Source organism: Petaurus breviceps, unplaced genomic scaffold (assembly GCF_028583685.1).
Source record: "Petaurus breviceps papuanus isolate PSGF00001 unplaced genomic scaffold, PetGlider_PUasm1.0 90881, whole genome shotgun sequence".
Taxonomy (NCBI): domain Eukaryota; kingdom Metazoa; phylum Chordata; class Mammalia; order Diprotodontia; family Petauridae; genus Petaurus; species Petaurus breviceps.
Genome location: NW_027187369.1, coordinates 7,455,147 through 7,467,582, shown reverse-complemented (window position 1 = coordinate 7,467,582; position 12,436 = coordinate 7,455,147). Strand labels below are relative to the sequence as shown.

Below are 12,436 nucleotides of genomic sequence, written 5' to 3'. Positions count from 1 at the left end.
CTTAGGCAAGTTACTTAACCCCAATTGCCCTCCAAAAAGCAAAAAAAAAAAATGGGAAATTCTTCTAAATCCTTTATTCACTGATATATGGTACAAACGTATTGTGGAAGTGGGGGTGTTGCTGTTTTAGCAACCAGGGGTGGGGAACCCCTACACATAGAAGCATTGCATTGTAGTGAAAAGAGGGCCAGACTTGAAGGCAGAGGCCCTGGGTTCGGATCCTTAACTATGTAATCCAAAAGAGTCACTTCACTTTCTTGCCCTCTACTTCCTTCCTCTTTAAATCGAGGAAGTTGGGACTCTGACTTCTGGGGAGCCTTCTCAACCTAAATCTTTGAGCCTGCAGCAAAATCACAAGCTAAAACATGGGGGAGTATTGGGAGACTCTTCGTTCACTGCCCTGTGCAGAGCTAATGAAATGGGTTGGAAGTAACGGAGAAGAAGTGGGAAACCTCATGGAGAAATTGGGGGAAATAAGCTTATTTCTCTAGTGAGCTGGAAAGGTAAGAAGTGGAGGGCGAAGGGCCCACTGAGCGCTCCTTTGCTTCTCTCCACTTCCTCTTGGGGCAGTCAGCAAGTTCCCTAAGAGCCTCTTTTGCCCTGTGGGTCTTTCCCAGTATAATAAAAGGCCTATAAAATTGTAAACTCCTTGAGAGTAGTGGCTGTTTTCACCTGTGAATCCTCAGGGCCAAGCCCAGGTTCTGGCACAGGTGGGAGAAAGGATTCTTGTTCAGGTCCAGGTCAGATCAGAAGACTTCCAGAGGCCCTTTCAATGGGAGTTTCTGGGAAATATATAGGTGATTAATAAATATTGAATCAAATAGGTACCCCAGTTTTGTCTTTTCTTTTGTCGGGTCATCAGGGCCTTTGTGTTAGAGGTAAATCGGTTGGCCCTCAGAGGATGGAAATTAGAAGACAGTTCAAAGACTCTGAGTGCTGAGGGATCCACCTGCCCAAGGTCACTGTGGGACCCAGCCTCAGTTTCCTTCAGCCGAGACCCTTCTAATTCAAGGCAACTTTGGGGAAACTTCAAACCTCATCTAAGAAACATAACAATTAGCAGGGACCCTGGTCCTGCTTTTTCTCCCATTCACTTTTCTTCCATTTCTCATGAGCCACTCCGAACAACTTAATCCCTTCTGAACTTCTTTGCATGTTGCATAGCCAAATGCTAGCTCCCAAACCCCAAGCAGGAGCAGGGCCTTGGACATGCCTGGGAAGGTTCATGTTTCCAGAGACAGGATGGGGAATATATTTATTGCTCACTGTGTCAGCAGGGTTTCTGTCGAAGGCCAGCGTTGGTCAGTTCCCTTTGGGTGGTAGGAGCAGGCATTGGGGGAGGGAAGCAGAGGCTGAGGAAATGTGATGGATGTCATGTTTGGAGGAGAGACTGGATTCAGGTTGGAAATTCCCAAAGAAATATGCGCATGCCTATGAAATAAATAAGAAAAGGTATAAATGGACATAAAAATATAAAGAAAATAAGAATGCATACAGGCCTGTGAAGTAAATGAGAGAATATATCATTTTCTATATCTATGTGTATATATGTAAAATAAACATTTGACTTAACAAACACTTCTCATCATCAGTGGAAGGAGCCTGAGCCTTGGTCAGTGGGGCAGCTGGGCTATAGTTTTCTCATTAATAAAATGAGGGGTTGGACTAGATGAGTCCCAAGCTCTACCATTTTGTGATTAAGCCTGTCACATTCTCTTTCAGAACCTTTGTTAGCTACGTGCTAGTAACCCTTGTTATTCCTAGGATAGAGTCTAAACCAGGGGTAGGGGACCTGCAGCCTTGAGGCCACATGTGGCCCTCTAGATCCTTGGGTACAACCTTTTGACTGAGTCCAAGTTTCACAGAATAAAGGGGATTTGTTCTGTAAAGTTTGGATTCCATCAAAGGGCCTCCCTTGAGGACCTAGAAAGCCACGTATGGCCTTGAGGCCACAGGTCCCCCACCCCTGGCCTTGAGCTTGGCTTTCAAGGCTCTCTACAGTCTAGTCCCAACTTCTTTTGTACTCTTCCCCTACATAACTCTGTTGCTTCAATTTTCATCTGTCATTTAGTCAAAAAGCCTTTATTAAGCCCTTACTATGTGCCAGATCCTGTGCTATGCACTGAGGACACAAAGCAAGACAGAAGAGGCTGGGATCAGGATGACCTAGATTTAAATCTGGTTTCAGACTCTTTGTGACCCTGGGCAAGTCACTTCACCTCTTCCCCCTTCAGTTTCCTTGTCTATAGAGTGGGTATAATAATAGTACCTACCTCCCATAGTTGTGAAGATCAAGTGACTTTGCTTTGCAAACCTAGAAGTGCTATGTAAATGTTGGCTGTTATTTGTTTCCAGTCGCCCCTGCTGTCAAGGAGCTTTCATCCAAATGGGGGAGACATGTAAATAGCTACCTATGTACACATGCGACACATTTGGAGCAGACGGAATACAATCTGTAAGGGGAAGGCAGGGAGATGAGGAAAGACATGCAGAAGGTGGGCTTTGAAGGAAGACAGAAGAACCAGCAGGCAGAGGTGAGGAAGGGAGAATATTGCAGGCATGTGTTGTGGCCTCCAGGACAAAGATACAGGGGCAGGAGCTGGAGTGTTAGATCTGGAGAACTACGGCTAGGCCCGTGGAGCTGGATGGTAGGGAGCAGGGAGGGGAGGGAGCTGTGGGGACGCTGGAGAGGGAGGAAGGTGCCAGGCTGGGAACAAGTATAAATGCCAAACAGAAGACTTGATCTTTGATCCCGTAGGTGGGAGTGCATTGAGCAGGGGTGGGACGGGGCCAGCTCCAATTTAGCAGCACAGTGAAGATTGGATTGGAGTGGGGAGAGACTTGAGGCAGGTACACCCATTAGAAGACTATTTCTGGAGTCCAGGTGAGAGGTAATGAAGGTCCAAATGTATACAAGAAATGTTGTGAAGGGAGAAATAACAGAACTTGGCCATGGATCAGATTTGTGGGCTTAGGGTTAGGGATTGCATTGGAGGCATGAGGGATTGGAGACTGGTGGAAAGTCATAGAGATTGGACATGGAATGTCAGGGGAGGACCAAGGAGTTGGCCCATAGAATGTGTGAAGGGAAATCATGTATGAGGCTGGAAAAGTATATCAGAGCCAGGTTGTCAAGGACTTGAAATGGCAGGCAGAATTTGTTTTCATCCTAGATGTGAAGGGAAGCCACTGGAGTTTATTAAACAAGGGATTGAAATGGTCAGGCCTGTGCTTTAAGCAAGTCACTTTGGCAGCTGTGTGGAGGATGGATTGGAGAGGGGAGAGCCTTGGGCCAGGGAGAGCCATTGGGAGGCCCAGTACCTAATGGCCCAGGAGAGAGGTGGGGAGGGATTGAATCAGAGTAGTGGCTGCCATGGGCGAGGGGGTGGGTACAAGGGATGTTGTATAGGCTAAAATGACAAGGTTTGCAGCTGATTGGATGGGGTGGAGAAGGGTGAGAAGTCAAGGATGACCTCAAGATTTCGAAGATGGGCAACTTAGAAGACAATTGTCCTTGACAGAAATTGGGAAGGGGGTTTGAGGGAAAGATAGCAAGTCTTGTTTTGGCCATGTTGATTTTGAGATGTTAGTGGGATGTCTGGTGGGAAAAGCCTGATAGGTAGTTGGTGTTGCAGGCCTGGAGCCCAGCTAGAGATGGAGTTAGTCTAAGTTGGTAAGCCCCGGCAGGGCAGAGATTGTTGTATCTCTCTAATGCCCGCACAGTCTGTGGCATACCTGCTGCTGCTTAATATTACTCCTTTGGGAGGGGTGCTTTTTTTGTTTTATTCTTGTCCCTGCCCCCACCCCCACTGACCCAGCTCTTTGATGGAAATGGAGGTCCAAAGGCCAGCTGGCATAGGGGGGCAATGTTGGGAAAGGGCAGGGAAGAAAGGGGAGGGAAGACCAGGGAGAACATTTTGCTCTTTGAATTCAAGAGAACCATCCAATTTCTGTGTGTTTGCTCTGTGGTTAAGCCCCTGTTCTATGTGTGTCTTGGATCTGTTTGGGCAGAGAACACGTGTGTCTTTGATTAACCTTTGGTTTGCTCCTCTGCTGCACTGAGTACGGTGCCCCCCCACCCCCACGCCCAGCCTGGGCTGCAGCAGAGGCCCTGGGCTGTGGGAGGGAAGGCCCGAGGGGAGACCCCCAGCCAAGTGACAGCGATAGAGAAGACTCAGGCCCCTTGGTGCTCCCACAGTTACCCCATCCTTGCAGCAGGGCAGGCTTTGGGCTGTCAGGGGTCGGGGCTGCTTAGCAGAGCACATGACAAGGCATCTTGCTACTACCAGACACCAGCAATTAATATGTCCAGGCAGCAGCGGGTGCCTCATGAATATGTTAATGTACCACATGACAGCTGTCTAATCTTGGGGGGGATGGGGACAGGCCAGGGCCCCCAGAAAGCCTTGCCAGACTAGCTCTGGAGAAGCAGTGAGGCGTAGTGGGAAAGGCTTGGCTTGGAATTCAGGCAAGTTGGGTTCAAGGCCCAGCTCCAACACATAGCAGCTGTGTGACTGCGGGCAAGTCAGGGACCCTCTCTGAACCTTGTTACTGGCTTTTTCAATGAGGCTAGTCATTTGGAACACTGCCTACTTCATGGCTTATTATGAGGAAGCTGCTTCATAAACTTCAGGAAAGAGAGGGAACCATGGTTGTTTCTGTGGCTGCTTCTGCAGAGCCCAAGGCACCTTTCTCCTCTGTACTAAGCTTGCCTACTTTTTTTCACTGTCCACGGGCAAAAAGAAGCCAGATGGTGTTTTTAAAAGGCAATGAGAGACAGGAATTGGGATCAGGACTGCACTTAGGAAATCACTGATAAGGGAAGTCCCAGACCAGGGAATCCCTTCTGGCAGTACTGCTTCCAGACTCAGGGAGTTGCCTCCAAAGCCCTGAGAGTATGGCTACTTACAGTAAAGGCAATGGCCCTTCCCGGCATGAGTTTTGTGGACTACAGTTTACACTGTGTATGTGATGTTTGTATATCAGTGTTTACATGTCGTCTCCCCTCCCCCATTAGATTGGAAGCACTTCAAGGGCAGGGACTGTTTTTGTCTTTCTTTTTCTCTCCAGCCCTGAGCACATGTGCCTGGTACCTAGTAAGAGCTTAATAAATGCTTGTTGACTTGGTACCTAGTATGAATTTAATAAATGCTTGTTGACTTGGTACCTAGTAGGAGTTTAATAAATGCTTGTTGACTTGGTACCTAGTAGGAGTTTAATAAATGCTTGTTGCCTTGACTCCTGCTTGCTGGTCCTCAGCTCCACACTCCATCTCCTGACTCCTTGCCTTTGCACTGACTGTACCCCCTCCCTGGCCACCATATGTGAAATGCTTCTATTCCTCACCTCTGGCTTCCTTTAAGACTCCCCTTCTCCAAGAGGCTTTTCCCAGGCCCCCCAGCTGCTAGCGCCTTCCCTTCTAGACTGTCTAGATCTCTTCCTTCTCTCCTTTATGGACCCAGTTCTTCCCATGCTATGAGCTCCTCATTTTACTAGTGCTTAGCCTATTGCCTGGTACATAGGAAATGTTTAATAAAATGCTTGTTGACTGACTGTCTGATCTGGCCCCTGGCCTCCGGATGATGGGGTCGAATGGTTAGATGCAGAACAATTGTAATTGCCTTTGAATGGACATTAAAAAGACCGAACCGTTGGACAAAGTGATTGTCTAAGTAAGAGTTAATAATTGTCCTTTGTCAGTACTCAGAAGTACTGTGATTTCCTGGGTGTAGGTGTTGTCCTGTATAAACATCAAAGCTGGTGGGGCAGTGCAAAGAGGGCTGGATTTGGAGTCAGGAAAGCCTGGGTTCAAATCTTGCCTCTCTCACTTAGAAGCCACATGACCCCAGGCAAGTCCCTTCACTTCTCTGGGCCTGAGTTTCCTTTCGATAAACTGCGGCTAGTAGTAGCTGTGGTGCTCCAAGGAGCCATTGGCTCATGTGAAGCACCACCCAAATGTCAGTTACTAATGATCATACTGGATTGTTGAAGAATCCATCACCAAGGGGCCAGCATGTCCATTCCCAGGCTTGTGCTCCCCTGGCACGACCTTTGGGGACAAACCCAGACTCCCCTCCATGGCCGGCTCCAGCACAAGGCCTGGGCACGATAGCTGACATTCCTAGAGTGCTTCATAGTGTATAGAAGGGCTTCCCTCAGACAATCCCACAAGACAGGAAGTTCGGCAATTGTTTTTCTTATTTTATAGACTAGGAAACTGAGGCTTGGAGAGGGGAGGGTCACAGAGCTAAGTGACCAGTTGGTCCCAAGCCCTCATTTTACAGTGAGGAAGCCAAGGCCCAGAGAGGCCCCATATCACATGGCTAGTCATGCAGAGAGATGGGTCCAGAGTCAGAGTCTCCTTGGTGTTGGCCTAGTGCTCCTTTCCTCATGTCATATGACTTTGGGCAGGAGCTTACAGTTTGGTTCAAGTTATTGGAGGCAGGGTAGTACAGTGGCTAGAGCAATGAATTTAGACTCAGAGGACCTACCACTTACTGTCTGGTTGACCTTAAGCAAGTCTCCTCTAGACCTCAGCCTCAGTTTCCTCATCTGTCAAATAAAGGAGTTGGACTAGATGACCTGGGAGTTCCTGGCTCTAGATCTAGGGTCTTGATGTACAACCTTAGGCAGCTTTCTTTCCTTCCCTGGGCCTCATTTTCCAGCTCTGTAACATCAGGGGCTTAGATGAATGACCTTGGAGGGTTCTGGCAGCATGAGATCTCTGACCCTATGGGTTTTTAGTCTCTTTGACTCAAAAGCCTGGTGGCTGAGCAAGAGAGATTCATTTGCATAGATCAGTCAGGTTTGATGATGGTTTCTGGGAAGGCACTGGCAGCTCCGTGCCTGAGCTTGGCTGCCCGCAATCAAGATAATGGAGACATTGCAGCATTGTGTTTTTACCCAGGATGCTTGGGTAGCCTTCCTTTCAGCTCTTGCTAATCTGTCTAGAAGCTGCTGCTCCCCTCTCCCACTGCCTCGTGGGACATTGTGGCAGTCATGTTTGCCATCTGAGCCTCTTCTTGCTTTGGAAAGAAAAGAAGGGAACAACAAAGCCTTCGGCTTTGGCCTTTTTCCCTGTAGCTTGAATGGCCCTTCTGAGGGAACTTGGGAAAAATGGAATTTGGCCCTTGGATTTGGGGAAGAGTTCCCTCATTTTCTCCAGAGGCAGGCTAGGCAGACGACAAAATGTCCTCTCCCTTTGCTCCTTCCCTATCAATGGGAGGTTGGAGTCCCTGGCTTTCCTCCTCTGCTGTACTTCCCTGGGCTTGTCACCTTCTCCTGTAGTCAGAGGAAGCAGTGAGGTCTTTGAGGTAAATGGTTCAGCCTCTCCCCCAGTGAGGACTGTTAGTCAATCAACAAGCATCTACTGACTGTGGGCCACACAAAGACAGGGTCTGCCCTTGGGGAATTTAGTTTTACTGGGAGGATGCCACATATTCACAGATAGGTACGCACAAAAGAAATCCCTAGGAAATGGGGGAATCTGAAGAGGCCTGGACAAAAGCATGGAGGGAGGGAAATGCAGTGTCATATTTGGAACACAGTATGTGGGCCTGTTTGTCTGGGTGTAAGAAGAGCTCACATTTCTCTCCCAAGAACTCTCCGAGGTAGGTGGGGAAAGTACTACTAGCCTCATTTGGTAGGTGAGGATACTGAGGCTCAGAGAGGTTAAGGGTCACATAGCTAGTGAAGTAGCAGAGCTGACCCTTGAACTCAGGGCTTCTGACTCCAATTCCAGTACAGGGAAATGTTCTCTAAGCCAAGCTGCTGGTCAAGCTGGTTTGGTGGGGCACAGTGTGTCATTGGTTGGAGTAGGACCTGGAAGAACAATGATGATAAGATTAATAGCTGACATTTCTAGAGCACTTTTTAAGGCTTGCAAACCCTTTACACACATTATCTCCTGTGATCCTCACATTAACCCTGGGAGGCAGGTGCTCTTATGATCCCCATTTTTCAGGAAGGGAAACTGAGGCAGGCTCCTACCTTTGGGCTTCCTGCCGAGTCCAGCACTCCCTCCAGTTTGCCACTTAGCTGCCTTAGAAATATCTTTGCTCGTATCCTAAAGACAGTGGGGAGCAGGTCAGACAGACCCTGCTTGGCTTTCAAGTTCTGACAGGATTAGAAGTTTCTGGGCTGTAGCTGTTCAGTTTGCAGTCACACAATGGGCTTTCACAAGAGAGAAAAGGACCTAACCCCTTAGGGTTTCTTCTATTTCTGATTGCAGAATAATAATAGAAAGGAGACAGCCCAGCAGTGGGAAGAGGCTTGGATCCTTGATTTGGATTCAGTCTCTGTGGCTAATTAGGCACATGACCTTGGGCAGGCCACGTCCTTTCTCTGGGACTCAGTTTTCTGATCTGTAAAATGAAAGGGTTGGATTTAAGGGATTTCTAAGACCCTCTCTGGGCAGTGAGGTGGCACTGCTGGGCCTGGAGTCAGGGAAGACTCCTCTTCCCCAGTTCAAATCTGACCTCATGCATTTACTGGGCATGCTGACTCTGGGCAGGTCACTTCACTCTGTTTGCCTCAGTTTCCTCATTTGAAAAATTAGCTGGAGAAGGAAATGGCAAACCCCTCCAGTGTCTTTGCCAAAAATGTTCCCAAAAACGGGGCGGCTAGGTGGCGCAGTGAGTAAAGCGCTGGCCCTGGAGTCAGGAGGACCTGAGTTCCATTCCAGCCTCAGACATTTAACACCCACACACAAAAACTAGCTGTGCAACCTTGGGCAAGTTACTTAACCCCAACTGCCTTCCAAAAAGGCAAAAAAAAAAGAATGTCCCCAAAGGGGTCACAGAGAGTGGGAAAGGACTGAAACCAAACCACAAATGAGACCCTCTCTAGCTCCATATCCTCCAGTTCTGGAAACAACTGAACTCCTGCAAGCACAGAGAGGCTCATCACGAGAATTTTGGCCACTGATTGATGAATCCACTGGCCATGGCAACCCTTCAGAACTAAGAAAAACACGACAAGTCTTTGAGTCCTTTGCTCCCTTCTTTGCCCTTCCATAGCAAAGGTGGCATCAGCACTCAGATGACTGCAGAGGTAGCAAACGTGCCTAGACTCACATTGCCTCTAGACCAGGGGACCTTTCAGACCTGGGGGCCCATGGACACATCTCAGGGAGTCCATGAACTGGATGGGGAAAAGGACCACTTTCTTTTTTACTTACCTCAAATTGATGTGTAGCATTTCTTTCAATTCTTTATGAACATGATTCTGAGCAGGGCTCCCTAGATTTTTGCTAGGCTGCCAAAGGGGCCCAGGATCAGAACCTTTTCTCTTTGCCATTTAGAACATCCCCAGCTGTAGGCATTTCTATGGGAGCTCTTTGTCTAATGGCAGACATGCTCTTGGATGAAGGGAATCCCATTCAGTATTGCTATTCTTGAGATAAATGAGCCTAAAAGACAAAGGGAAGTGACCGCTAATGACAACATGGCTTCCAGGCCCTTCTTGGGGAGGCGGACCAAGGTGGGGCAGATCTGGCTTCATCATGGGTCCAAAGGCATCAAGCTGCACGATCCTGTTAGCTGCAATGCAATTAAAATCATAGCTCAGATTTCTCAGCTGGGTCAAGGCAGCAGTTTTTAGATAGTCACCTACCTTGTGCCTGGAGTGTGTTCTCTTCTTCACCTTTCTCAGAAATCCTTATTTCCTTCCAGGCTGCACCTGCTTCCCTCCCAACTCCCCTTCCCTCCCTGCCCCTAGGCCTATAGATAGATAGATAGACCTCTATCTATTTACACTTTCTCCCCTGATAGAAAGTAAGCTCCTTGAGGGTTGGGTTGATTTTACTTTTGTCTTTGTATTCCCAGGACTGAGCCTAGAACATCAAAGGGGCTTAATCAAGTGCTTGTTGATTTTACAGAAGGAGACTGAGGTACTGGGAGGTTTAGAGATTTACCCAAGGTTACATAGCTAATTAGTGTCTGAGGCAGGATATGAGACTAGGTCTTTCTGATTCCCAAATTGGCACTCTTATACCCTACCCTATCCCCCCTTGCTTCTGCTACTTTACAGTTTACAAAGTACAGTCACAGCCATGCTCTTCTTTGGTACTTCCCAGAAACCCTGAGAGATAGACAGCTCAAGTACTCTTATCTCTATTTAACAGATGAGGAAGCTGAGGGGCAGACAGGTGACTTTCCCAAAGTCACAAAGCTAGCAAGTGTTATTGTTATTGTTGCTGAGTTGTGTCTGACTCTTCGTGATCTCATTTGGGGTTTTATTGGGAAGAATACTAGAGGGTTTGTCATTTCTTCCTCCAGCTCATTTTACAGATTAGGAAACTGAGGCCAGCAGAGTTAAGTGACATAGTACTTAAATAACAAGTGGGACATAGTACTCAAAGATACTGAATCGGTTTGCCATTTCCTTCTCCAGTGAATTAAGGCAAAGAGAGGTTAAGTGGCTTGCCCAGGGTCACACAGCTAGTAAGTATCTGAGGTCACATTTGAGCTCAGGTCTTTCTGACTCCAAGCCCAGTGCTCTATCCCCTGAGCTACTTCCTGGTGAGTGTTAGAATCTGGAATGCCAACCAAACCTAGTGCTTTTTCTTTTATGCCCCAGCCACCTGGTGGAATAGTTGGAGGAAAGACCACTGTAACACAGGAAGACTTCAGTATATCTCTGTGGGGATGAATCAAGTCCAATTCCAGTATGCATGGAATACTTTGGCCTTCTAGTCTCTGTCTCCTTTTGTAATTACTTCATTCTTTGGGATTTATAGTGCCATCGTTTCCCCCTAGGTTTTGGTGCATCTCATTTCCTGGGACCCTTCAGGGGTAGTGGTAAGGCTCCTTAAATGCCAGGGGGAAAGTAGTTGTTCCTAGCCATAGGAAGTGGGCTGAGTACTTGCTGGGGGACACAGATGGCACTGCAGCAGGCCAAGGGGATTTGACATGTGATCCTGTTCTTGTAGCCCCCACCATTGCTTTTGGCCACTTCCAAATTGGCCCGCGTCTCCAGATACACACTTGGGTAGCCACCATGCAGATGGAAAGTAGGGCGTGTGGGGCTTGGCGGGACCAGCGGTCCCGAAACACTGCCTGGATCACTTAGTGCCCCAGGTGTGTCCTCCCCAGGAGTTCATGTGCTAAAATTGTGTCCTGGCTCAGGCCAGCTGGTCACTGTATATATAGCATCAAGGCAGCCTGGGGCCACACAAAGCATGGCTTTGGATATTTTTTTTTAACTCCTAACTTGAGATCCAGCAAATCGGAGCCAGAGTCCTCCCCTTTATGCTGGGCAGCAAAACAAGATGGAATACCTGGGCAAAGGTAACGTACTAGAGAGTGCCGAGGTCAGACATAAAGATCTGACCCCTGGCCAGAGGGCTCACATTTAGCACTTGGATGGCAGAGGAACCACCATCTCTATAAGCAAATGGCCCAAGGCAGGTGACAACAGGGCTTATGCTTCACCACCACTCACTTTCACCTAGCATGCTGTAGCATTCTCTCTTTCAGAGGTTTGCTACTGCCAGCTGAAATGGGTGGGCCAAGTATTAACCCATTTTATGGAGGAGGAGAGGAAAGCTCAGGGAGACTGGTCTTAGGATATTCGAATTGGAGTCGGGTTCTTATTCTGCCATATGAAGCCAGCCCATCTGACCACGTTTTTGAAGTCTCCATATTCCATTCCTCTCTCACCCCTCCTGCCCCACTGCTGCCAATTCTGCCCTCATTAAAGGGATCTTATGGGCTCTTTCACAGTTTGAAGAATAGGCATTGTGATTCAAAGTTTATAAAGGGCTTTCACATGTATCCTCATATTGTGGAGCACAGAATGTCAAAGCTAAAAGGCACCCTAGGGTTCTTCTGCTCTAGCCCTCTGATTTTATACATGAGAAAAATGAGGACCATGGAGGGGGGGGGAAGTGACCTATCCAAGGTCACGGAGCTAATAAAAGTCCAAAAACCAGGACTTGAATCCAGGGCTTTGACCTCCTCATTCCCTGCTCTTTTCGCCACATCCTGTTGCTTCATGTTTATATAACCAGAGGATCCCAGATCTAGAGCTAGAAGGGACCATCATTGATGATGGCTAGATGCCATCAAGGCCAACCCCTTCTTTTTACAGATGAGGAAAATGAGGTATAGAGAGGTTTTGTGACTTGTTTCTTCAGTATCTCTTCATATCTGGTGCTTTGTTTTAAAACAATTTCTCATGGTGGGAACTTCTTGTCAAATCAGGAAGGCCAGGTGCTTGGGGAAGGGCTTCTCGGTCCCAGGCCCTGCCCAGCTTGGAAGCTGGTAGGGAACATGTTATTATCTCTGGCTAACAAATTAGGAAACAGAGTCACTGATTGTCAGGTGCCTTACTGAAGGTCCCAGGGGGAGTGAGCGAGTTAGGGATCAAGCACGGCTGAGTTTGTCACCTTGACTTTTAGGGTTTTGCTTTCCGGCTGATGGGGTTTTTCCTTGGC

The 12,436-nt window shown here is 47.9% G+C and overlaps 1 protein-coding gene across 3 annotated transcripts in view; it reads left to right on the top strand.

Annotated features, from left to right (window-relative positions):
• ENOX2 (ecto-NOX disulfide-thiol exchanger 2) overlaps window positions 1–12,436 on the top strand; it is a 291,168-nt gene that overhangs the window by 20,719 nt on the left and 258,013 nt on the right. The window lies entirely within an intron of this gene.